This window comes from Periplaneta americana, chromosome 12 (assembly GCF_040183065.1).
Source record: "Periplaneta americana isolate PAMFEO1 chromosome 12, P.americana_PAMFEO1_priV1, whole genome shotgun sequence".
Taxonomy (NCBI): domain Eukaryota; kingdom Metazoa; phylum Arthropoda; class Insecta; order Blattodea; family Blattidae; genus Periplaneta; species Periplaneta americana.
The window spans coordinates 58,802,064-58,829,667 of record NC_091128.1 but is presented as its reverse complement, the minus strand read 5'-3'; the positions used below and the strand labels follow the sequence as shown (position 1 = coordinate 58,829,667).

At 35.5% G+C, this 27,604-nt stretch overlaps 1 protein-coding gene across 3 annotated transcripts in view; it reads right to left on the bottom strand.

Annotated features, from left to right (window-relative positions):
- The window catches only part of olf186-M (Ki-ras-induced actin-interacting protein-IP3R-interacting domain olf186-M), a 324,363-nt gene that overhangs the window by 216,320 nt on the left and 80,439 nt on the right, over nt 1-27,604 (bottom strand). The gene's annotated exons all lie outside the window — the stretch shown is intronic.

Here is a 27,604-nt window from a genome sequence, read left to right as displayed (position 1 = left end):
AATGACAAGGAAATCTAGCTATACGCTGAACATTCAGCCAAGGCCTCCACAGGATTTAGGACGATGGAAAAGAGAGGGAGGGGGGAACAGAATGAACATGTTCTGACAACAGCGAGATTTTAATGTTAACATAATCACAGTTGCTGTAATTTTGAGAAAATCTGTAAGACTTTATTTTGGACGAAGAGTGTATAAGTAGCAAGACATTTACTTCAGTCATAACTCATAAGCAATATCCGCGTTCAGTGAGGGCGAGATCAACAGAGGTCGTTTCCTGTTTTTCTAGAAATATTTCTCTTTCTACCTTGGAAGCCTGATTCAAGTGCCAGCCAGTCAAAGTGGTATTTATTGTGTTTGGAATGGACTTCTTTAGCATTTCACTGTGTCATATGGAGGTGTTCGGTCTTTCCAGATAGCATATAGAAGAGTAATTTCTAATCACTTGTTTGTGCAGAGGAAAAAAAAAAAAAAAACAGAAAGAGAAACTCGTCGCCGTACATGGTTTCAGATTTTTTTTTAAATTGACGGCAATCTAAATTTAACTTTCAGGGCTAACAGGTTCTGGACATCTTATGCCATCGTGTATGAAAATTTTCCAAAAATATCATTCTAATATTACAAAACTTGCTCAATTCTTTTATCGTCTATACAAGCAGTTATCAAATTATAAATCCAATGTGTAGCGAAGAGACCTAACAGCTGCCTGATGAATTAGGTGACCATTCAGATCCAGGTTACATTACAATATAAAAATTTAATTTGACCAGTTAACATAAAAACGGCACTAATTTGGAAACTAGCATTACTAATTATAAAAACGATAATAATTAGCAAGTACGTTTGATACAGACAGTTATTATTATGCTCTTCTTGTTTTTCTGATATAACTTACCGGTACAATCGATTTAATTCATCAGCTGTAGAACGGCGTGTATCAAAGCTAGTGCGCTGGCCACTACAGAAAGCTTTTTCTGTCGAACCGAGAGTTTTTCGTCAAGTATAGCCAGATGTGTGTACGAAAAAAGGTAATATATTTATTTATGTACAAATATTTTTCTTGTAATAAAGAGACTAGATGTAACGTTTTCTACAGCCATAATATTCCTTCATACTCAATACATTATATCAACTGGTTCATTTAATTGAATATGATTCAGAAATCTATGAGAAGAAGTATTTGAAGACAAATAGAAATAAACCTGGAACAATTATTATTATAACTCGACATTCTCAACAACAAAACTCTAGCCAAACATCCCATGACTTCCTTCAGGCCGAATAAAGTTAATAAAGTTATTTGAATATTATTTTCTTACTTACTGTACTTTTATTTAGGATATTCCAATTTCTAAAACATATGGTTCTAAAAATATTCGCCAAAACAGCTGTCTGAAAGCAACGTGAAATGAATAACTGTGACGAATGCAGAGTTGCCAGATTTTACATTCACCAAAGAGGGACAAAGAGCATATCTAATACGTATGTTCAATATTTGAGAGTGATATGAGTATGGGCAGAGATGATATGTCTTGGTTGAACTGAAAAAGAAAGAGAAAGGAAAACTATGCCTTTATATGAAGTTAAAAAACTAATATAGTTATTAAAATTGTCATTTTAATAAAAGCATTCTAGAATTTGCTTTCTCCTTGAACTGTTAACAGCTAAACATCACAAGACCTGGGAATAATAGAGACAGCAAGAGTATACCCATAAAACTGCTCATTCCTACGACTTACAAACCTGTTTCTCAAATCATGTAATATAGAAAGTAGTTCTACAAATAGGCAGTTTTAAATTTGCTTGCTGAAGTAATACTGCCAATATTTACAAGAAACCCGGTAGCACTGAGCAAGTTCATCTTCAAAAAATATCTGGAGTATTTTAGGTGGATTCTCTTGTGACAGAAAGTAACAGTTTACAGGTTCGAAATTCCTTAGCACCCTTTGAATTTCTGGAACCACAGATAGCCACCTTGTGGGCACATGACGAATTAGTTCAGTCCATTCCATATCAAGCCACTGAAAAATCTTTTTCAAAGAGACATTTTTCTTGTTTGTTGATTACTGAACTCATTATATAGTTTAATTACAAAACACTTTATTTCGTACTTAAAAGCATTACAACCATGTCTGACACAATTGTTAATCAAATGTTATGAGCAAAAAAAGCAACTACAATTATTATATTACGTTCCCTAAAAGCAGTGTAGGCATTTTTGTTCGTTCCAAAATTCAATGAAGCATTATCAATAACGGCAACTGTTTGTAAAACATAAGTTATATTTTATTATTTATAATGAAGTTATTATAGTTGCAGAATCTTCACTGTATAAAAGATAAAAAAAAAAACATTATTTTTCTCTACTCCTTGCTTAGAAGTAAAGTACCTATATGAACAGTAATGGGAACGCTTTAATGTTCCTTTTTTGATGCATCTGTTTCAACGCCAAGCATTTTTTCCGTTTTTGATATCCTGAAGTACGGTGCCTTTACTACTGAAAATTGTCATAATACATTTTTAACAATTTTTGCCATCTTTCTTCTCTCACAACTGTATTTACTGGCTATCTTAGAATCTTTAAATAATTATCCTACACAATCAGCTGACATTTAATGGAATTATTTAGACCAAAATACGTTACTAGGTTATAACAAAATTATGAACGTGATATTAATTTTCTAAAGACGGGACTTTTTGGGTCCCGCCACGATATCAAGCGGGACGTGGGATTTTTATGTAAAAAACGGGACATGTCCCGCCAAATCGGGACATCTGGCAACCCTGGACGAATGTGATGTAAGTATATTGGCTTGGCATTGTTATAATGGTTTATAATCATTATCTCTTCTAATAAACATGTTTTAGTTGAGATAGTAGATGAAAAAGTATTTAAAAATAGATGCCGCTAATAACCAGAACTGCATGCCGCTAACAACCAGAACTTTAAACTTAATGTAAAGTTAACATTAGCGTGTGTTTCTGCTTGCTAGCAAAATTTCATTTCGGAATATGTATTATATGACTTTGTCGTGTTAAATTCTATCGTACCTGGTTTACATGTTTCGACCTATTATTGGTCTTCTTCAGAACTGCAGAATACGATAGAATTTAACATGAGAAAGTCATATAATACATATTCCGAAGTGATATAGTGTTAAAAGTTGTGTAATCAAGATGTGTAAAATTTCATTTATAGGTACCGTTAATCATCCGCTATTAATGAGAGATGTAACATTAAAATTGAGACGAATGTCCCAAACATGTTACAAAATTCAAGACTTGATGGATGAATATTTTTCCTGAACAGATAGTAATGAATTTAAGCCTGTAGTTCATCTTCATCGTTCGAGAGCGAAATGATAGAAAAACATTTCATACGATAAAAATGGGAAAAAGACAAAAAGGAAACAACAAGAATGGATGGAAACTAAAAGAAAGATGTAAAACTCCATAGAAGTTTCAGATATAAAAATTGTACAGATCACATACCACTACAAAGTCTTCTATAACGGTGCAGTTATCGCTACGAAAACAGGAATCGAGTGCTAACAAACAAAAAAATAATGTATGACTAAACCAGGCTTACACCGCACAATAGACATCTCGGGGAGGGAAAGGGATGACCTACTAAAATTGATAAACACTAACATAATATCAAAGTATTACGAAAACATACACAATTTACTGTTTTGAATTTCTTCCTCATAAAATAAAAATTCCGTTTAAAATTAAGTTGTTTGCATTTAAAATCGTCCTTCAGGGCTTATCGTAATTGAGAGCGATAACAAAATCGTAGGGTAACAATGACAAAACTGAGGGGTACGTCTCCCTTAAATGCCTCCTGGAAGGGTTAATTTACTAAATACCATGAAATACATAATAAAATATATATATGAAATCATTTGAATCCATAGAAGTACCACTAATGCATAATTAAGAGATGTTATATAATTTTAAACATTTGACGAAATTTTAAATGCCTCTCCTAAACAATTCAGTTTTTGCGCTTGCGTCAATGTTTCTGTGGATGAGCGATGTGTATGGATACCGAAAAGTCAGTTTAAGTCATTATAATATATGCCGAGCTTTTTTATCTTAAAATTAAGCCACTCTAAATTAACAGAATCTTCTAGCTTATACATACCTACAACAGAACAGAACTAGACTCTTGCGAAAGTTTCTAAATAGTCTTAAATGACCAAGTTGTTATTTTTTTCTCCTCACTCTTCCTTTTTTTTTATTATCTTGATATATTACTTAATTATTTGTATTTGTATGCCATTTAGAACGATTTGCTATTCAACATTTTATGTCTTGTAACTCACATGTACGAATATTTTCCTATTAGTATATTAACTGTATACTATATCTCAAGTGAATTAATCGTCGAATTTATCTCGAGTATTTTAGGTCTTATAAATTGTGTGTGCGTGCGTGCGCGTGTATGTATGTATGTATGTATGTATGTATGTATGTATGTATGTATGTATGTATGTATGTATGTATGTATGTATGTATGTATGTATGTATGTATGTATGTATGTATGTATGTATATATATTCCCCTTACGTTATGTAACCGATTTTGATTATGTGTAATTTTCTACTTTATTCTATATTGTCCTTATATTATGTAATTGATCTTGACTATTTGTAATTTTCTACAATATTTTATGTAATTTCTAAGGTATCTTCTTTTGTGTTGTTTTGTAATCTATCACATAATTTTGTATTTCATGTATATTATTGAAATCTGGTTGAGTGGAAGAGAAGGCCATACAGCCTTAACTCTGCCAGGCACACCACCGCCGCCGCCGCCAACACCGCCGTCGCCGCCGCCACCACCACCACCACCACCACCACCACCGCCGCCGCCGCCGCCGCCGCCACCACCACCATCACTACAATCTATCACTGTGGTATGTGGCAATGCCTACAAGTATATTGTAGTGAAATATTGAGAGTAAAACCTGTATATTAGAAAAAATGCACAGAGTGTAATAGATATAACTCAAAGTTTTTAGAATACAAATGTAATTTTGAAATTATAAAATTTCCTCGTTCCTAGCATGTCAATATTTGTTTTAAATATGCAATGAAATCAAATGATTTTATCTCATAAAGTTCCATAATATTCTCAATGAGACAAGCAAGTGGCAAGTGTGTTGATGTTAACAATATCAACCAAATATCTCACACGGTTCTGCGATACTCCTCTTACATTATGTGTGCGTGTATATATGACAATTAAAAGTGAAAATAGTACCATACTCTTCGCCTATGTATATAAATGACGAAACGCCAGAGCCATTTGAATACCTTCAAGAGTCATTGTTACGTAAGTATTGTTGTTCAATAGGCCTATACAGCATACAACAGAAAACAGTCCACGTCTGAATTAGAAAAGAAACTAAATCTATCTCAATTAACAGCGATAGATTTCAGATCATAAGTTGCGTGTTGGAGGCTGGTAATACCTCTGTTCAGTCTCACACTTCAAAGCGACAACATGCGAGCCAGGTTACGAATTCCGTTCTAGTACAGTCAGCTTCAGATTTTTAGCTTTATCGAATGACACAGCTTAAAATTCAACCTGGATAAAATATTATGTGCGTAAGAAAGTAATACGAGACACATCAGCAGGCTTCGAGACTATGCAATATCGCTTTACTATCATTGGTTAGTTTAAACAGACTGGCTTGAACTAATTCCGTCTTATATACTAGAGTTGGGTCGATTCGTGAACGAATCGTTCATTCGAACGACTAATAAAGAAAGAATCGTAAGAATCGATTCGTGGTATGAACATAGGCGAAGTTATGGGGGGGCAGCCCCCCCCCCAAACTTGGCCGAAATTTTTTTTTTTTCTATTAACATTATAAAATATTGAATTCAAGAGATGTTTCTTTCATTTGTTTATGATTAAGTTTCTGTGCTTAAATTGACGAATTTATGTCTTCAGACATGCGTCTGGACTATAATATTTATTTTAAATTTCAGAATGTATAAGAATTTCTATACCTCATTTGGGGAATGGAAGCACTGTATTTTTTTTTGTAACAGCCTGTACTGATGTGTTAGAACTCTGCAGGTGTTCAAGCAGCCACTTGGAGAAATATAAATAATAGGCCGGGTGCACACAAAATCAGACGCGACGCTACGTTTTGCTTTACAACGCCTTGCGACAGCTTAAAACTGTCTACCCGCGACAACTGATTTGCTGGCTGTGTGGGTTTGAAAAACTGGCCTAGGCTAGAAAATGGCGTCAATAAAAGAGGACTGTCTATATGAGAAATTCTATTGTATTTCGTTATTATTTCCTAAGGACGCTTAATATGCCCAAAAATCTATATGATTGAAAGAGTCTTAAAATTAAATACTACTAATGTACTGCACAAACGTCATTTTGTATGTTTATGACTGCTGCACGACTCGCAATAAAGAAAAATAATATATTAAATCAATAATGAGTGATAGTGTAGAGCAGAGATTAGGCTTACTACAAATTACACTGGTCAACAGTCATATTGCGCCAGACATAAAACTAACAAATTCTTACTAATTTCGACCTCCTGAATTCAAAAATAACAAGCACTTCGGGTTTTCGAGATATACAATATAATTCATTTTCTTTGCATTTTATTTTAAAAATCACCGTATTTCGTGTGTAACTATTTTGTTTTACAAATGTGAAGACTCATTATGTGAAAACAATATTAGTAAAGGGTGGTTCAAAAAGAGAACCGGGTTTGATATATCAAATTAAGAAGTTTATTTCGACAATAAACAGAAACAAAATACACAAACATGTTCATATAACCTTCCTATTTAATGTATGAAACATGATGTCGGGCATATGACCTCTTCTACTGCGCTGGCATGCAAGAACTCTGTCCATGAAATTCACTATGACTGCACGACAAGTTTCCACTTCCATTTCGCCGACAACTCAACGAATTTCCTCCTTCAAGTCATGGATGTTTCTGGGTTTATTGGCATACACCAATGATTTAAGATGACCCCAAAGAAAAAAGTCACAAGGAATTAAGTCACATGACCTTGGTAGCCATTGATGATCAGCATTGCGTGAAATGAGGCGATTCGGGAACTGCTCATGGATCAACTGAATTTTGTAGGGATGGTAATAATTGAGATCATACCGGAGAATTCTCCATACTGAAGTCCAACCGTTGGGAACGGCGACGAATTGATTTCATTGGGCTAACAGCCACACTGTCACGAACCACCGCTCTTCTGCTCAGATCGGCCAGAACGACGACGCCCAGGACTTTTAAGGTTTACTGTAGAACCCGTCTCAAAGAACTTTTTCATAAGTCTGGGAACTGTTGATTCATTCGGTGCTTCATTACGCCCTAGAATCGCGCGAAGTCGCCTGACAGTTGCAGCATAACTTTCTCCATTCTGATAAAACGTTTTCACGATTAACACACGTTGCGCACAAGTGAACTGCTCCATTGTTAGACACAGAATGCGAGAATGCAAGAAATTCAAACTGAGTCACCAATCGGAATGTTCCTGGAAATAGAAACTAAACAATGTCACTAACTGACAAACGACAATTTACCAGCCGCTTCAAAACCGGCGCTCTTTTTGAACCACCCTATATAAGTAGGCCACCATGTTAGAAGCACTTGTAGAAACGGAAATTATTTTATTGCCCTTTTACGAGTCTATTTTGAGGAGGTGAAACAGATTCGCGATATGAATTCGCTTGAGTTAACCTGAATTGACTTGAGACGTGTATTTCTTTCACTGTGAGCTTTAATTACATTACTGTAGTTTATATTTTGCAATAGACCACCTTGTCAAAACCACTTCTAGAAGCGGAAATTGTTTTATTGCCCTTTTCAGTTCCATTTGGAGGAGAAGAAACAGGTTCGCCGTATGAAATCGCTTCCGTTTACCAGGAGAATTCCGTGGTGTTAGTATTCTAAGTGTATTTCTTTAAAGTGTGCTTTAATTATAATATTCAAAGTACGAATGGTTTATATGTGCGGATTTGGAGGTTGTAGCATTGCTTTTTGGAATGCAATTATGTAGGCTACACAAAATTTTGCTGCTTTCTGTGCGAATGGGACAGTAGCGCTCGAGATAAGCATTATAAAATAAAACAACAAACACTAGAGCCAGAGAAACAAATATATTATACATCATCCCCTTGTACCTCAAAACAAAGTAATTTTATCCCTTTACACATTAAGTTAGCGTTAATGAAGAATTTTGTTAAAGGAATGAATCATAAATCTGAAGCATTTAAACATATCCAGGAAAAATTTCCTACTAGCTATTAGTGATTCAAAAATAAAAGAGGGAGTTCTCAATGGACCACAAATTAGAGAAATAATGAAGGACAATCACTTCGAATCTTTGTTGGAAGGAAAAGAGAGAGCCGTCTGGATTGCATTCAAGAAAGTTGTATTAAATTTTCTGGTTAACTGTAGGAGTGATAACTATAAAGAACTAATGAATAATTTACTGTTGACGTATGAAATTACGGGTTGTAAAATGTCCCTGAAAATTCACTTCCTTCACTCCCATCTTGACTTTTTCCCCGAGAATTGTGGCGATTTCAGTGATGAGCATGGTGAGCGCTTTCATCAAGAAATTTCAACTATGGAAAAAAGATACCAAGGACAGTGGAGTGTCAATATCCTAGCAGACTGTTGTTGGACTTTAGCTCTTGATGTACCTGATGCCCAGTGTAAAATAAAATGCAGAAAAAGAAAGCTGTAATCTTCCGAACAATGAATATTTAACCTTATTGTCATTATATAAAGCAATATTTTGAATAGATATAAATTCGAAAGTTTCTCAAAAACCCGTACTCAACAATAGTTTTTATTGTCATATTCGTATTCAGGAGACTCAAATTACCTATATAGAAAACATGTATCACATGCCCAGCGCAAAAAAAAAAGTTAAAATTTGTTACGCATTGTTATTATTATTAATTATTATTCACCTGGTGCTTTCATCTCATTTGCAATTTTTCAGATCTTTTTTAGAAACCACATTATTGTCGTGATATTGTTTCAAAGATTAAACAAAACGTATCTTTCCTGTACTAAAACAATTAATTTATCCGCATCGATCTCCATTATGAATAATGTGCATTACACCACAATAGTATTCGTAGATAGTGAAAGCGTGCAATCATAGCCACTACTAACTCACGCGCAGTACACTGCAGCTATCAGACAGTCTCCTCGCGACGAACTTCTAGCAGTCATTCGATGTTGTCTCTCCTTGTGTCTGCTCGCGACCGTCGCGCCGCGTCTGATTCTGTGTGCATCGCATCATAAGAGATCAATGAGAGACAAGTAGCAACAGACAAAATGTCGCGTCGCGCCGCGCCGCGTCTGATTCTGTGTGCACCCGGCCATATACTGCACAACAATGCATGAAAAAGAAATGTGATCCCGGTATATTGTGTAAATTTATAGACGAGATTAAATAAAATAATCAGAATTTACATTTCACATATCTCGCTTTTTAAATAAACAGATAAAGTAAATGTAAAATTGGTTCACCGCTGTGGAGTAATAGTTTGCATGTCTATCCATGAAACAAGCGGGCCCAGGTTCAAATCCTTGTTGGAACAAGATACTAGGTTGGAGTTTTTCCGGGTTTTTCCTCAACCAATTGAAGCAGAATTGCTGGGTAATTTTCGGTGTTGGACCTCGGACTAATTTCGCCATCATTAATTCACATATCATCATTCAATACAACAGCCCGGGTTAAGTTCACGGTGCGGCGTGCTGTACTTGTACAAGAGCGCAGCTGTTCGACTACTTATTCACAGAATAGGAGTGGTAAGCACAATAAGCTTCAGGCTGCAGTGCAAGCCTTCGGGTCCCTCCGTATAAAAGGAAAAAAAAAAAAGTAAAATTGTCTGTATATTTTGTTACACTTTTACTTTATTTTACAATACCTTTATTAATTGATCATATTCCGATATACTGTACCAAGTTCAAGCTATAAATGATGTCACCCATAAGCTCGTTATATCGGGATTCTATGGTTTTGCTTTGCCTCACCAAGGAAATGGTTCTCTCTCCGTCTATGGGTATGAACAAATTGTCATTTAAAAGAATAGTAACGAATCGGCATGGTATCGTACGTAATAAATAGACTTCGTTGAATTGCCACACGCAGCATGCAATCAGGTTGCCGATGTACGGTAGTATAGAGGAGGTGGGCGACCTCCCGCTCTCGTAGTATAAGCAGTTCATGTTAAGAGATGTGATCGGTCCAAATAGATAGAGCAGCTACAGCTAATGTATACCTATGTAAGCACATGTTTTTGCATTACTGTAGTTGGAATAGTCAAAGCTTAACATTTGTGCAGACAAGAATTCAATCAAACATGCTACAATGAGAGTGTTGCTGTTCCAAACAATTGCCCCTGGAATACCCTTACCCCCGCACCCAGTCTTGACCCGTTGGGAAACGTGGTTGGATGCTGTTAATTATTATGCAGAACATTATGGCAAAATACTGGAGGTAATTGATGCACTGGATAGCACAGACAGTTCCCCTGTTGCAGCTGTAAAATCATTGCCTTCTGAACAGCTATTGGAAGATATTCTGTTCATTGATTCTGATTTTAAAATCGTGTCCAAAAGCATCACCCTGTTAGAATCGTCTAAACTACAACTCTCAGAAGCCCTTAATATAGTGGTTAAAGTATCACAAACCGTTATCCAAAATAAAAATTCACTAATTTCAGAAAAAGTGAAATGTAAGTTGAGAAACATTATTGCTAAAAATTCTGCCTATTCACAACTTCGTATTATAAATTATGTACTATCAGGTCACGACAAGACGTCTGAAGTTGGTGTACTAAAAAATGTGACTTTCCGTTCTTCAAATATGCACCTATTACATCGTGTGATGTCGAATGTACATTTTCCCAATATAAAAACTGTTTAAGTGATCATCGGAAGAGGTTCACTTTGCAGTCGCTCAAAATGTACGTAACTCTTTACTGCAATGCACATATTCAAGGATGATGTGAGTATATTACACTAAATTTTAAGAGTTAATATATCTCACTACAAAATAATTGTGTATTTACATGTTTAGACATTTCTTACTTCAATGATTATTCAATATATTTCTTAGATGCAGGATACAGGTTTTGTTGTAACCGCAGTATACTGCTCAGAGGCATACTCCATCCGTTGCACGCCCCCTTCTCATACAGTCTATACCGCGTGCGCAGTAAACCTTAAGATTCTCGTGGCAATTCCACGAAGTCTAGTAATAAACAATAGGATTCGATTCTACTGTATTTACTTGTTTGAGGTAACCTGTGAACGGTTATTTCTGAATCATGCGGAATGCTCCCGAGCGAGCAGAGAGAAAGAATTTACGTTATTTTAACAAGGTTGGGTTAGAAATAGATGACACACTAATATGCAGCTGATAATAACCAAAGATTTCTAACCCTTATGAACCAACTACTGTATAAATGATTAAAGAAAGTGTTAGAGTGGAATCAAAATACTGTATTTGTTAAGTGTGAAAAATAATGAACACGTACCTGAAATTTGCATAGGTAAATAGAGATGTAATGCAAAAAAATGTACTTGATAGTAAGGTTCAGTTGATAAATTACTATAATTAGGAAACATTATCTTGGATAATTCTGCAGACTAATGGAGGCCATGATGAATGGTTCCAGCCACTGAGAAAGAGACCATCCAAATGTCTCTCCTCTCATTGTATTGTATTATATTTATTAACATTCCATGGTATTCATACATTGCTTCACAGCTAGAATATGGAACAAGTCAAAAAATTTAATACTATTATAAAGTCTTAATAAGTCTAGATGAAATATACACAGAAGAGGATTACAATAATAGTCTACTAGTACAACACAAAGTTTTAGTATCAATTTCTTGAAGCGTTATTGAATGTCATGAATTCACCTCAGAATAGAAGGCGTGAGAAATTAGGAACTTCTTTAATTTGGCCCCAAATAATCTTATGTTTTGAGTTTCATTTTTTTTTATACCGATAGGGAGGCTATTAAAAATTTTTACTGCCATATAACGCACTCCTTTTTGATAGCACGATAGACTTGCCGATGGAGTATGAAAGTCATTTTTTGACGTGTATTTATGCTATGAACGGTTGAATTAGTTAAAACGTTTCCACAATTACATACGAGGAAGATTATTAATGGAAAAATATACTGACAAGCCATGGGAATTATTTATAGTTTTTTTTTAAATAGTCCTACAAGATTCCCTAGATTTGGCAACTACTATTATTCTAATTACTCTTTTTTGTCATAGGAATATACTCTTACTATCTGTGGAATTACCCCAGAATATTATTCCAAAACTCATTACCGAATGGAAGTATGCAAAGTATATTGTTTTTAAGTTATTGATGTTTACTATCTTTTGCATAGATCTAATAGCAAAACATGCTGAATTTAGTTCGGGGGTAATTTCTTTAATATGATTTTTCAAATTTAACACATTATCGATTTTTAAGCCATGAAATTTGGTTGTTGTTGTTTCTAATAAGGATTTATTGTTAATCATTGCGCTTGAAATTTGCGAGGTTGAATTTGGACAGGATTTAAATTGCCATCTATGCGAGAGGTTAAAAAATGTTGTTTTATTTAACGACGCTCGCAATTGCCGAGGTTATATCAGCGTCGCCGGTGTGCCAGAATTTTGTCCCGCAGGAGTTCTTTTACATGCCAGTAAATCTACTGACATGAGCCTGTCGCATTTAAGCACACTTACATGCCATCGACTTGGCTCGGGATCGAACCCGCAATCTCGGGCACAGAATGCCAACGCTATACCAACTACGCCAACCAGGCCGATATGCGAGAGGTGTAGAACGTTTTTGTTCTATCCGTGGTTTGCAAAGGAAAGTGTCCTGTGAGTCGTTCGTTGACGATTCAAAAGAATAGTGGGGAACGCAGACTGCGAAGAATCGTGAACGAATCGTTAGAATCGATTCGTAATGTATGACTGAATCGTTGGAATCTACTTCTGAAAAATAATCGTGTTGCCGAACTCTATTATATCCTACTTCTTATTTTTACAGAGTTCTAGTTCATCTGCCTTCATTACGATGTGTTTGAATCGACATGTTTGTACACGTCGGTGCGTACGCGTTTCGACTTGAATACACGGAGCTCGTAAAAGTTCTGACATGTTCCAACGTGAACATGCCCTATTTACAAGTGTCTGTTATGCTTCGCCGAATATTCTCCGAACGACCTCCAATTGGGATATGTGGGCAGTTATGTATATACTAGCCCTGATCACATAACAGATTGATCAGCCTAATGGACTTTCAAGATAACTTTTATCAGTTTTATTATGCTGCCTTCTAGCGACTGCAAAAGAAGTCATGTTATAACCCTGATGGAATTGCATAGAGTAATAGCTTGTAGCAGTACTTCCACCTAGCGGTCGTTACAAAAAAATACATGTTTGACAGTGGAGTTCCTGGTGGTTGTTCTATTTTATATGTTGTCATTTTATAACATGGGAATGGCCAATCTGATATATGTGATCAGGGGTACTATTAGCTAATCCTCGCTCAACGATTGTTCGGCATTCGGGCAGAGTGCGGCAGACGCGACAATGCGATTGTTGTCGGTTTTCTGTCTCCATCAAAGGACTTTCGTGAATAATTTCGAAGGAAAAATTGTTCCGGGGTCGGGAATCGAACCCGGGACCTTTGGTTAAAAGTACCAATGCTCTTCCAACTGAGCTACCCGGGAACTCTTCCAGGCACCGATCCAATTCTTCCCTCTATATCCACAGACCTCAAAGTGGGCTGACAAACGTCAAGCAACCAACATTTGTAAAGGACTTTTGTGTCCGTGCTCGAGCATCGCAGTCGTGAGTGTATGCACAAACGCAACAGATCTCACGCGTGATGATTGTAGTGAAATAACTGATAACAGTAAGTTATTTTATTTATCAGCAGCAATGTCGAATTGGAATAGCCTTAAGGAGGCTTATACAGTAAGAATCGTGAATTTTTTTTGTCTCAATCGATAGAGTAAACTTTTCTGTATGCATTTCCAAATTTTCAGATATACAAGTTGACAGGGAGGGTACAACATATGCAGCATGTGCTTTTTATATAGTGCAGGATGTAAGTACAAGCATGTCCCAACTTTAGACTCATTTTCACGATAATTACATTTTTCGATACAAAAATCTGATATTTCAAGAACAGTTTGATTTCATTCAAGTTTTGTACACTTGTCCTTTGTAATAATATCTAGAGGTTTACAGCTTGCACCACAATGGTTATATTTGAATAAAACATGAGCAATTTCCTGATAAAATACATTGAAAAAGAAACAAAATTGTTTAATGCAAATTTAAAAATCAGCTGCGATGCTCATTGATTTAGATTAAGATCTCAGATTTAAGGAAAAATTAGTAACTGGGTATTATTTTCTCAATTTAGGTTAAATCATGTTGTTTGTAAAAAAAAAAAATTTTTCTTTTCTTGAAAAATTAAAACTTTCAAACACATTCTTGGTTACTAGATGTATTACAGTATATATCAAATTGAAGCTAAAATCATGTAGAATAAGTGTGCAAAATTTGAATAAAATACAAGAAGTGGTAGTCAAGTTATTTAATAGTTTGTATAAAGTGCAACCGCTGCTGTATGAAACCCCTTAAAGTTTTTAAAGCTATACCAAGCAGAATCTACTGTATACGATCCCAAACATTCAGCTCATAAAAATAATATGAAGATAAATGACGCGTGGATGTAAATCAAGCATGCACTCAGTGTCGATGTCCCAGTAACAGAACTAAACAGAAAAAAGATTCTCATGGCTGCTTCCCGCCACCATATAAGGAGAAAAAGGCATCAATTAAGTCCGATGCGAGTTCTGAATGATGAAGTACGCAAGATCTTTCACAATTACAGATACGAACTGAAGGGATGACTTGTGGACAATGAAACAAAGCAAAAAGTCCTAATAAACATAGGTCCGGGAACAAATCGTTTCCGAGATATCACGTCAACACTGTGGTCACCAAACCAAATACACCTGGTACATTTGCAACCTCATTTCTTACCCGACAGGCTTATAGTCGTGTGTACCTCCAGTTTTCCAACTTGACCTACGTGACCTTTTGGATGATGTGCCTCTTTGGGAAAGGCAACAGTTGTGGTACTTGCATAACGGACCATTGTCTCACTTTCAATTGAATTTCGAGAGTTCTTACACACAAGCTTCCACAACAAGTGTATCAGCCACGGCTTACCGCCATGGCCTCCCAAGTCCCCCGACTTGAATTCTTTGATTTTTTTTGTTTGGGGATATTTGAAATGTTTTGTATATCCCAGCCCTGTCGGTAATGTTAACGAACTCACGATATAATTATATTGTCAATGGTTGTCAACGCGATAGAGAGACGTCATGGATATTTGAACGTGTACGATTTTCGATAAGAAAACCTACCTTATCATGAACGGTGGTCATACTGAGCACATGTTATAACTCTCGTTCTTTAGTGCATATCGTATATGTTACCCCAGAGCACCTGTACTAATAACATACTAAAACCCCATACATTTCGGAAACGGCTGGTTTCCGGGCCTATATTTATTACAATCCCCTACAGTCGAGGCTCCGCAGAAGTTTAGAGTAGGGATAAATTGAAGCTTGCGTCCGCCGCCATGTTTTGGGAGAAGCACCGGCTAGCAGACGGTTATACTATGCAAAGTTGAATGTTTCATATATATATCTTTGGTTTATCTTATAAATCTATCAGAATGGTTAAATGAAAAAAAAATCCTGTTAACATTTAAAGCGGCCAGGTTATGGACATAATCCAGCTTAGTTAACGTTACTTTGACATGAAGCGAAAGAATACTGGAACAATTTGATACCGTAATCAAAGACGTTGTGTAGTTATTTGACAGCATACAGAGCGAACAGAAATACGAATGCATAATGTTGTAGTAATAGTTCAGATGAAAAGAAAATTATTAGCATTAACTAGGTATGTATTATTCACAAAACACTGCCAGCTCTGTAAAGACAGTACATTTGACCTATATTGTGAACACATGTTTGCTTTGATGTTGGCGAGAAACGAACAATTATTATTTATCTGCTTCCATATAACATAACATACACCTGTAAAATAAAAACATGTAAACCTACCTAACGTTTTAGTTTGAAATATTCATTAGCTTGTCCACACCTGTGGAGTAACGGTCAGCGCGTCTGGCCGCGAAACCAGATGGCCCGGGTTCGAATCCCGGTCGGGGCAAGTTACCTGGTTGAGGTTTTTTCCGGTGTTTTCCCTCAACCCAATACCAGCAAATGCTGGGTAACTTTCGGTGCTGGACCCCGGACTCATTTCACCGGTATTATCACCTTCATATCATGCAGATGCTAAATAACCTAGATGTTGATACAGCGTCGTAAAAAAACCCAAGAAAAACAAAATTCATTAGCTTATTATCATTGCAGTAGTATGAAATAAACGTCACATGCCATATAACGGAACTCAGGTCTAGTGTACAGAAACAAAATCTTACCTATTGATTCATTATTATTATTATTATTATTATTATTATTATTATTATTATTATTATTATTATTATTATTATTATTATTGACTTCGTTAAATGTTGCCTTACAACTTTTTAATGTAAAGTCGTGTTGCTCCGGTAACTTTAAGCTGTGTGGTGACATCTGCTCTTTATGTAATTTTAGTTGGTTATTTAACGACGCTGTATCAACTACTAGGTTATTTAGCATCGATGGTATTGATGATAGCGAGATGATATTTGGCGAGATGAGACCGAGGACTCGCCATAGATTACTTGACAGTCTCCTTACGGTTGGGGAAATGGAAGAAAAAAAACGCAACCAGGTAATAAGCCCAAACGGCAATTGAACCCGCGCCTTAGCACAACTCCAGATCGGCAGGCCTTAGTCGACTGAGCTACGCCGGTAGCTCTTACGTACTTCTATGGTCAGTTTAACAAGTTTAAAATGTGTTTCTCGGGGAATTCTGGGGACCAATTTTCTAAAATATGTTCCTGTAGTTGTAGAAAGACTGTACAGTAGAAATGTTCAACTGACGGATCATACTGTTTTTGATATAAGAGAGACCTTTGGGACGTAATAAGCCGTTGTTCTCTATAAACATCTGTATAATCGCTCTTTCATTTAAGCGGCATGTTTCTATAATCTCAGATGATGGTATGACAAGACTCCTATTATTCTTTCGTTTAAGAAGAAAAAAAAAATAGATTTTGTTCACTAGTACCATAAATTGAGTCTTTAGATTTATTACACCACATTTTCTTAATGATTTAACAAAGCCAGCAATGCATACAATCACAATTTCAGAATATTCTGTCGCTGAGAATGATGTAAGAATAAGGGGACTGTAATGGTTGTCTTCAGTTCAAAGTTTTAAAGAGTCATATCGCCTCTGATTCTCAGAACACTGAGGATTATTACATTTATTACAGTGAGTTGGAAGTTTTGAAAATACCGTTGGGTATATAGGCATCTTCTTAGCGAACATCCCCCCTCTTTGTAATATAACTTAAATAACACTGCTCAACAGTCATTTTGCGCCAGACATAAAACTAACAAATTCTTACTAATTTCGACCCCCTGAATTAAAAAATAACAAGCAAAATGTTCCATCAGTTCGGTTTTTCGAAATGCACAATATAATTAATTTAACATGCATTTTATTTTAAAAAAATCACCGTATTTCGTGTGTAATTATTTTGTTTTACAAATGTGAAGACCCATTATGTGAAAACAATATTAATATAAGTAGGCCACCATGTTAGAAGCACTTGTAGAAAATAAAATTATTTTATTGTCCTTTTACGAGTCTATGTGAAGGGGGTGAAATAGGTTCGCAGTATGAATTCGCTTGACTTTACCTGATTTTACTTGAAATGTGTATTTCTTTCACTGTGAGCTTTAATTACATTACTGTAGTTTATATTTTGCAATAGACCACCCTGTCAAAACCATTTCTAGAAGCGAAAATTGTTTTATTGTCCTTTTCGGTTCCATTTGGAGGGGGAGAAACAGGTTCGGCGTATAAAATCTCTTCAGTTTACCAGGAGATTTCCGTGGCGTTAGTATTCTGTGTAAGACGTGTATTTCTTTAAAGTGTGCTTTAATGATAATATTCAAAGTACGAATGGTTTATATGTGCGTATTTAAAGGTTGTAGCATTACTTCTTGGAATGCAATTAGGCTACACAAAATGTTGCTGCTTTCTGTGCGAATGGGACAGTCGTGCTCGAGATAAGCATTATAAAATAAAACGATAATCACTAGAGCCAGGGAAGAAAAATATTATACATCAACTCCTTGTACCTCAGAATAAAGTAATTTTACCCCCTTTATACATTAAGTTAGCTTAATGAAGAATTTGTTAAAGGGATGAATCATAAAACTGAAGCATTTAAACATATGTATAGCAAAGGCGATAACAGGAAAGAATAGTGGATTTCTAATCAAATTAAAAGATCTCATGCCAAGGACGGAAAAGACGCAATGTTTCCTTTATAGAAATGTACTTTATCAAAAATGAAGGACAATTTGAAAAATAATCTCTATGAAGCTAAAGAATGGTTAATTTTTATTAAAATTCTACCGTTACAGAGTAGCCTGTTTGCTAGATTGTCCGGTGAAATGGGGCAAACAACAAAATGCTCATCATCTACACCAGGGATGAAAAGATATTAGCTCCTAATCATGGTAGAAGAGCTCGACCTTGATCACGAGCGCATAGCGCATCCACTACATATAGGCGTAACGTAGACATCAGGGATGTACATGCACATGCAGCGAATAAAGGCAGCAATTATTGCAATAACTTGCGTTACTAAATTCCTGGCTATGTAATAGGGCTAATTATTCAGTTATTTAATATACATGTACATATATAAACAAATCGCAAAGGGAAGGGTTTTTTAGGAACAAAAAGAGAAATAGGAAAAGTTAATTGTATGTAAACCATTTTCTTGTTAAAAGCAATTATTTATTATGTAAATACTTCACTTCATTGGTTAGGAGAAACTAATAGGGTCTACCTTCTCCACGTGTGTGATCTCCAAGTACTTTTGAGTATTTGTTGAAAAAATAATAATGACAATATTGATTTAAATAGAGTAAATTGATTTGTGATTGTAAAATGTAGTCCTTACTCTCCAGTCGTGATTATGTAATGAGTTTTCTCAGAGCGATTTGTGAGATGCACGTAACACGAAAAAACAAATTGATTGAATTAAGATACTGAGAGCCATCGTAATTTTTGGGGTCAATCATTTAAGGGCATATGTATGATTTTTAAAACTTCCACAATTTTCGGCCAAAATTTGTGAAATTTAAACTATATGAACATCTATAATAATATCATCTGTACAAAATTTGGTGCAATTAGGTCTAATAGTTTTGAAATTATATTTTAAGTATATTTTATATTGACGTTACTAAAAGCTCCTTGCATCAAAGTTTCCAAAATGTTTAGTTCATATTTGCTCAAAATCCTGAAAATAGTTATTGGAATAAAAGTGAATTAGCTTTTTGAGCTTAGTAATAGTGTATAAGTTAAAGTGCAATCAAAGATAAAATATTATTTCTAAATTAAAGAAACACGTAGAATAATAAAAGTAAATATCCAGAAACAAGCAACAAATAAAACATCAACAATACATTTAAAATAAAGAAATAAAAGGAATCTAGACACAGTCTACTATCTAGATACAGTCTACTGACCCAAATGTAAATTAATTTACCTTCGATGTCAATTCCGAAATCAATTTATTTCTCTCTTCTCCCGAATAATGCCTATATATATTTTTTTTTCATGTTGCGTCTCATAATGCCGTTTTATGTTGCTTTTTTGCAAATTATATATTTTTTACACAACAAACACTGGACTTCATCACCATGTTCGAACCATAAATATTGTATCTTCCACTCTTTCTTGAAAGCTTTAAGCGCTTCCGTTCCGTCATGATGCGCTGTGTTATAAGATCTGTACATCCTTTAGCAATGTTTACAGGTAAAAGAGCTCCGCGCGCGCGCAGCGGGCATAAAAGAGCTCTCGCTCGAAAATACTAGTCACCATCGCAAGACTGATCTACACTGAGGTTAGTGGTTATCGCAGGGAGAAATGTTAACTAGGCTTTTGAATTTGAATATGAATTGTTCACATTTCTGCAGGATCAACAAATTTCATTCACATATTTGTTACAAGATATTAAGTCTATGTGACTGTTGATTAAAATAAGGAGTGTTTTCGCATTTAAATAACCTGAATTTGAATTTACAAGAACTTGGGAAAAATATTCTCTTAAGGACAAAGCAAACGTTTTATTACAAAATTTGGTATTTGAATTATTCGCTATGAAAAAATAAATTTCGACATGTTTACATCCAATCAGGGTTATGACTATTACACTTTTACTACGTCATACTACTTTTGACCAATAAAACGGTACGAAAGGGCCTGTTTCAACCAATCATGGCTGTTTATTGCTATAATTTTATCACTTCCCTAGCATTTGTTTGTTTTTATCACTTCCCGCATTCGTTTTTTTGTTTGCGAACATTTCAAAATGCAAATTCTTTACCCTACTATAAAACATGCTTTGCGATCGTCATTTGTTTCCCGCATAGATAGTCAACTGAAAATGACGGCTCCTTTCAAACGTTTTGGTGAAGCTAACATTAGTGAAATATAATTTAATTAAGTCAATTAGTATTTTATTGTATTAGAGTACTTTATTTCTTCTAATCTTTATATACGTCATTCTAATCGTGTAATAGTCAATTAAATCCCACTTGAGTTTTGATTTTCTCTAGATAAATCAAAACCTCTAGTGAGATTACTGTAGATAAGAAGTATGGGTTAAGGAAATGCTATTATTAATCTCTTGCTCGAAAATTCAGTTGTAGGATTGTTTACCGGACGGTAACGATGTCTCAATCCGTTTCACGAAAACGTTGATGCAAACTCACAATCAACTCATCGAACTATCAGCTGCAGGACAGTATTTATAAGGTGCAAAAAGGAATACCTGTCCCGGACCCCTCTGGAAAAAATATAATAATTATAAAATTAATTTACTTTAACTCCATTTCCTTCTTTTTGTTTCTTTTCGTTTGCAGATTAACTGCTTGCATGATCTAAGGGTTAAAGTAGAAACTACCTACGGTACTTTACAGCTTTGCTGCAACACGAAGTTCACGTAAAAGAAACAAGGTTATGGTGTCTCAAAGGAAGTTGGTCTTTCCTCAAGAGAAAAATTAAGATATGGAACTTTCAATATAATTTTACATCAGTTGCACGTTGCCTTAAAAGAACACAGGAAGCGTACCATCACTATAGAGATAGCCCATATTCGTAAATCACAGTCTGATATTTTGTCACAGATAAAAGGCTGTTATTTAGACATCTGCGACTGAAGACGCGAAATATCTGTGACAAAATATCACTATCGAGCTCTAATCTATGTGATACCAAAATTTATTGAATAAGCCTATTCAGTACTATTTAAGTAACTGATATTTCTATGACATATGATCAACTTAATTATTTGACTAAAAAGTAATTCCATAACCTCACGTTCCTCTTATCCAACTCCATTTCAAAAGTATCAACTAACTGAATGTCTACAATAAAATATCGTGGCACAAGAGTCTTAAATTTTGGCACCCAATGAATCAATTGGTATTTACTTATTGTTAATGGTACGTGTATATTACTTATTTGTTGGATTTTTCCGATATAAACCGTCGATCTGTTGATAGTAGATATTATTTGTAAAGGTTGTAAATAGAAGTATTCAATGCTCACCATAGATAATAAAATGTATTAATATTTCGCTGTTTTTGCATATTAATTCTTCTGTACCTATATTTATCGGTATGACAAAATCACTCATAAAAGTCATATGCCACAGTCACAGTTGTTCCAGATACTTCAAAATATCGTTTAAACTAATCTCTACATACTGTATAACAGTAACTTATGCCATCTACCTGATGTAGATACAAGAACTGAAGCTGAGAAACTTATCACGCCTTTCCTCGATCATTTCAGTAATGTATTCGTAGAGGAAATTCTTCAGTTTGTACCTTTGTCAGGTTCAGGACATGTCTCAAATCCATTTCAACATGCGGTTAACAATTGTGTGGACAAATATGTTTTTAATATTAGTACGGTTCTCCCAGAAATGCCGTCCATATTATTTGAAAAGGCAATTCAATTGACGCCATGAGAGATGGGCAAAGCAGCTGGTTTAACAACTTTTAATACTTAACTAATGCTACTGAGTAGGCCTACATGCTTCAGTTACTTTGTACAGATAGGCGCACATTTTAAATTTGCTCCCTTTTATTTCGAAGACTGTCAACGCCCAAAAGACAACATTATTTATATTACATTTCGTTTAGTTTCTTTCTATGGATGCCTCCATGTAGCCGAATTATTATTATTATTATTATTATTATTATTATTATTATTATTATTATTATTATTATTAGTATTATTATTTATTAATATTTATTGTCATATTGTTGTTTGGTTGTAGTTTAGTCTACTGTCCGAAGACAGGTCTGAATCTCATAACTGATACTAAGCCAGGAGATAATGGAATAGGGTGGCCAGTTTTTTTCAGATGTGTACAAATAATTGTTATTCCTCTGACACATACCATCAATTGAGATGTACTGACTGATAATAGATGTGGATATTAGCCATAACCTCAATCAGAGGTAGGTTATATACTAATATCCTTTTTATTATTATTATTATTATTATTATTATTATTATTATTATTATTATTATTATTATTATTATGGATTTGAGGGAGGTGAGATATGATGACAGAGTGTGGATAATCTTGCACAGGATAGGGACCGATGGCGGGCTTATGTGAAGGTGGCAATGAACCTGCGGGTTTCTTAAAAGCTATTTGTAAGTTGTATTATTATTATTATTATTATTATTATTATTATTATTATTATTATTATTATTATTATTATTATTATTTATATCTACCGGTAATAATAATTATAACACTAGTAGTAGTAGTAGTAGTAGTAGTAGTAGTAGTAGTAGTAGTAGTAGTAGTAGTAGTAGTAGTAGTAGACGGGAATTTTACTTGAAGCAAGTAAAGAGATGGGTTTGGAAGTAAATCCCGAAAAGACAAAGTATATGATTATGTTATGTGACGAGAATATTGTACGAAATGAAAATATAAAAATTGGAAATTTATCCTTTGAAGAGATGGAAAAATTCAAATACCTGGGAGCAACAGTAACAAATATAAATGATACTCGGGAGGAAATTAAACAGAGAATAAATATGGGACATGCCTGTTATTCGGTTGAGAAGCTTTTATCATCCAGTCTGCTGTCAAAAAATCTGAAAGTTAGAATTTATAAAACAGTTATATTACCGCTTGTTCTTTATGGTTGTGAAACTTGGACTTCTCACTTTGAGAGAGGAACATAGGTTAAGGGTATTTGAGAATAAGGTGCTTAGGAAAATATTTGCGGCTAAGAGGGATGAAGTTACAGGAGAACGGAGAAAGTTACACAACAGAGAACTGCATGCATTGTATTCCTCACCTGACATAATTACGAACATTAAATCCAGACGTTTGAGATGGGCAGGGCATGTAGCACGTATGGGCGAATCCAGATATGCATATAGAGTGTTAGTTGGGAGGCCGGAGGGAAAAATACCTTTGGGGAGGCCGAGACGTAGATGGGAGGATAATATTAAAATGGATTTGAGGGAGGTGGGATATGATGATAGAGACTGGATTGGTCTTGCTCAGGATAGGGACCGATGGCGGGCTTATGTGAGGGCGGCAATGAACCTCCGGGTTCCTTAAAAGCCAGTAAGTAAGTAAGTAGTAGTAGTAGTAGTAGTAGTAGTAGTAGTAGTAGTTGAGGTGGGGCAGGGTGTGTGACAGCGTTTTGCCGTCACAGCTCCGAACTGTGACAGCTTCGGAAACATCGCTGTGACATAATAGCAATTTTGTCACAGTGTGTTTTTTGCGTTCGGATGATTATCGGCGATTGTGAATGTTTTTAATTACGAGCCGCGACAGATGTTTATGTTTATCGCTCTCCTGCGAATTGATATACGTGTGCCATGTCTTATTATCAAGAATACTAATTATCGCGGCGAGTGTAAACAAACACGCTCCGAGCTGCTTTATCGCGATATGTGGGCGCGTATATTCGTCCCAAGAATGCTTACGAATGTTTGGGTGAATCATTAACATTCTGAGAGTGACGAAAAGTAATTAGAACTAGATCACAGTCATGTTGTTCTTCAAAATAATCTGACTTGCACTTGTCTGAACTCCACAGCTGTCACATATGCATTACGTCCCCAAGTTAAATTTGCGTCCCGTGAATGCAAGAGACGAGTACTAGTATAATTTTCTCTATTTGTTAGTATACAACCTACTGTTTCGTCTGTGAGTGAGGTCATGTTACATGAGATAACGCAATGAGTGAGGTAATACAGGGACATCATTTTATTTTTACTAACATTTCTAATATTAACCTGGCTATACCTTTGGATTAACACTTGAGAACCGGAAGTACCGTTTGCTACCCCCCCCCCTTCCACGACTGGAGTTTGATGATACTGGCGTAAAATACAAACAAATTACTCTAATATGTATAGGAGGGAAGAAAAGTACTTAATTCATTTACGTAAACTAGGAAATATCGCGATTTTGAGTTTGATAATTTTCATTAGGTTTTTGTTTAATCAAAATACAGTACTGTATTAACAACAAGTGTTTTTACTCAAGAACTGAGCTATATGTTCGCGTTTTCCAGTGACGAAAGAGCTTTCAATATTGAATCGTATTTTCGCATACGTACTGTCGTACGTTTACCTACGTCGCATCCCGGTTTCCCTCGCCCGCTTCTGCTCGTCCCTCTGTAAAGGCTAGTGGCTGGTCTGTCTTAGCTCTTTTCTGAAAACATTAGTTTCTGTTAGCCATTGGACGTCTACGTAACATTATACAACTCTTTAAAATAACTTAAATAAATGATTCACTGTCACGTGATTTCTCCCCTTTCTACGATCCTGCGACATAACCACTTGGACGGACAGTAGATAGCATGTCTGAGTAATTTTATCTTTTCGGATCGAGAAGAAGTGAAGACTGAATTTACAGTACGTAAGGTACTCTTTTATAGAGTAGGTACAGAATTATTTCAACATGAGTTACTGGTACGAAGGACGAAACTGGTAATTGAAATTAGGTACAATAGTCTACAGTGCGATAATATGCACGAAAGAAATGAAGCCTGTATAGAAATAAACGGCTACCATTTTCAAAAATGTGTTTAAATAGCCATATTATGATTATTTGTCAATTTAAATTCATTCTCTATATTGTACGCTAATGTGCAGTAGATAGTATAATATACACTGCATAATGAATACGTCCGCATAGACAGCTCAGTTCGTGAGTAAAAACACTTATTGTTAATACTGTACTGTATTTTGATTAAACAAAAACCTAATGAAAATTATCAAACTCAAAAGGGTGATATTTCCTAGTCTACGTAAATGGATGAACTACTTTTCTTCCCTCCTATACCTAGTAAAGTGTTTTGTTTGTATATTACGCCAGTATCATCGAACTCCAGTCGTGGAATGGGGTAGCAAACGGTCTTTTCCGGTTCTCAAACGTTGATCCAAAGGTATAGCCAGGTTAATATTAGAAATGTTAGTAAAAATAAAATGATGTCCCGGTATACGTGTGTAAGAAATATGGTGCATATTAACACTTTCATAGTTTTTATATGGGTACAACACTTTCAGCACCTCCTATACACCTGTATTCATTATTACCTCATACAACTCGCAGGCATGAACAGTAAAACCTCTTTATCAGCTCAATATGTACTCATAGGTCACAAAAGCCAGAGGGAGAGGGAACGATGTTTCACATTCTTTCCGGACGCAGATTTAACTTGGGCGCGTAGTACGTATAGATCTATCATTATCTGGTGGCAGTCCGTTGTTTGGGAGTAGGCTTTGGATTGAGTGACACATGCAGCGTAAATGTTAGCAAAGATAGGCGAGTGTAATAGAAATCCTATTTACACACATGATACTCTGTAGAATGATGAGAGGTTGCGGTAAACTTTTTTTGGCCACATGACTATACCCAATGCATACACCTTCTGACCCTTTATCTCAACCGATTCTGAAAAACAATAAGCACTTCTCAGCAAAAAGGACACAGGAGAGTCGTCATTACATCTACAGCTTGATTCAGGGATTTTGGCCCCTTCAAAAAGTAAGTAGATACACTAAGAGCGAGTTACTCATCACTACTGGCGGGCTGGGTCACACAGGTCAGGCGGCGCAGTCATAACACCGAACACTTCCTTCTTATCACGTCGCGGTACACTCCGTCTTAAAACACAATATTCTTCCACCTGTTCCGTTATTAACCACTACGTCTGTTGACTAAACAATGTCATGATGACTTACATTTTCTTGACATGAGTGTCCCTCAGCTTCGAGCATAGATATTATTTTCATTCTTCCTCTTTCCTCTTCCCCTCCTATGAACATTTGTGATCAAATTTCTTTCTTATGAAGCAACATACAGCTAGCTCACTAACCAAACAACCAAGGACAGGGGCCATTAACGCTGAATCGAGCTATATTGTATACATCAGTCACCATCGCTGTAAGTCACATCGGTCGGAGATGGCGCTTTCTCGGAGCTGTGATTTTGAAACTATAGTCAGTCGGAGCCAGCAACAAACCTGTTACAGCGACAAAATCACAGGTCTTAAAATCACACCCCATCACTACAATGAACTGTAGCGATCATTAACAGCATAACATGTTACGACGAAAATATTACAGTAAACATAAAAGAAAACAAACCGTTATTGAATATAACTTTTACCACCACTCAAACGTACTAAAAATGCATTCAACATGACACGTGAATCATGGATGTATACTGCAGTGTAACTTGAAGAAATAGACGGCGTTTCAAGGACAGCCTGTATGTGTTCGCTTTTCTCAGAAAATGTTTAATTCCTTTTGTACACGTTAAGATATTTTTATTTCGCAATCCCCTTGATGTAGCACAGCGACCCCCTAAGAATCGCAACTCATTGTTTGAGAAACGCTGTCTTAAAGACAGATAATATTCATAAATTATAACACAACTCAAGCTGCAATGCTTACAACATCTATGGACCTTTCCACTTACAATTCGCGTAAACTACACGGGTCAATCCATTCTTCACGTTAGTTGCTAAAAGCTGAAACTTCAATTCGCCAAGTTACGGTATTGTTTGAAAGCAGCAACATGTCACCTGATACAAGGTTTGACGAGTTTTCGCATGTTATATAACCTTGCCCTTTCTGTGGCCACAATAATAATAATAATAATAATAATAATAATAATAATAATAATAATAATAATAATAATAATAATAACAATAAATGCGCCAATAGATTTTTTTCATTAACAATAAATAATCATAGCTCACAAAA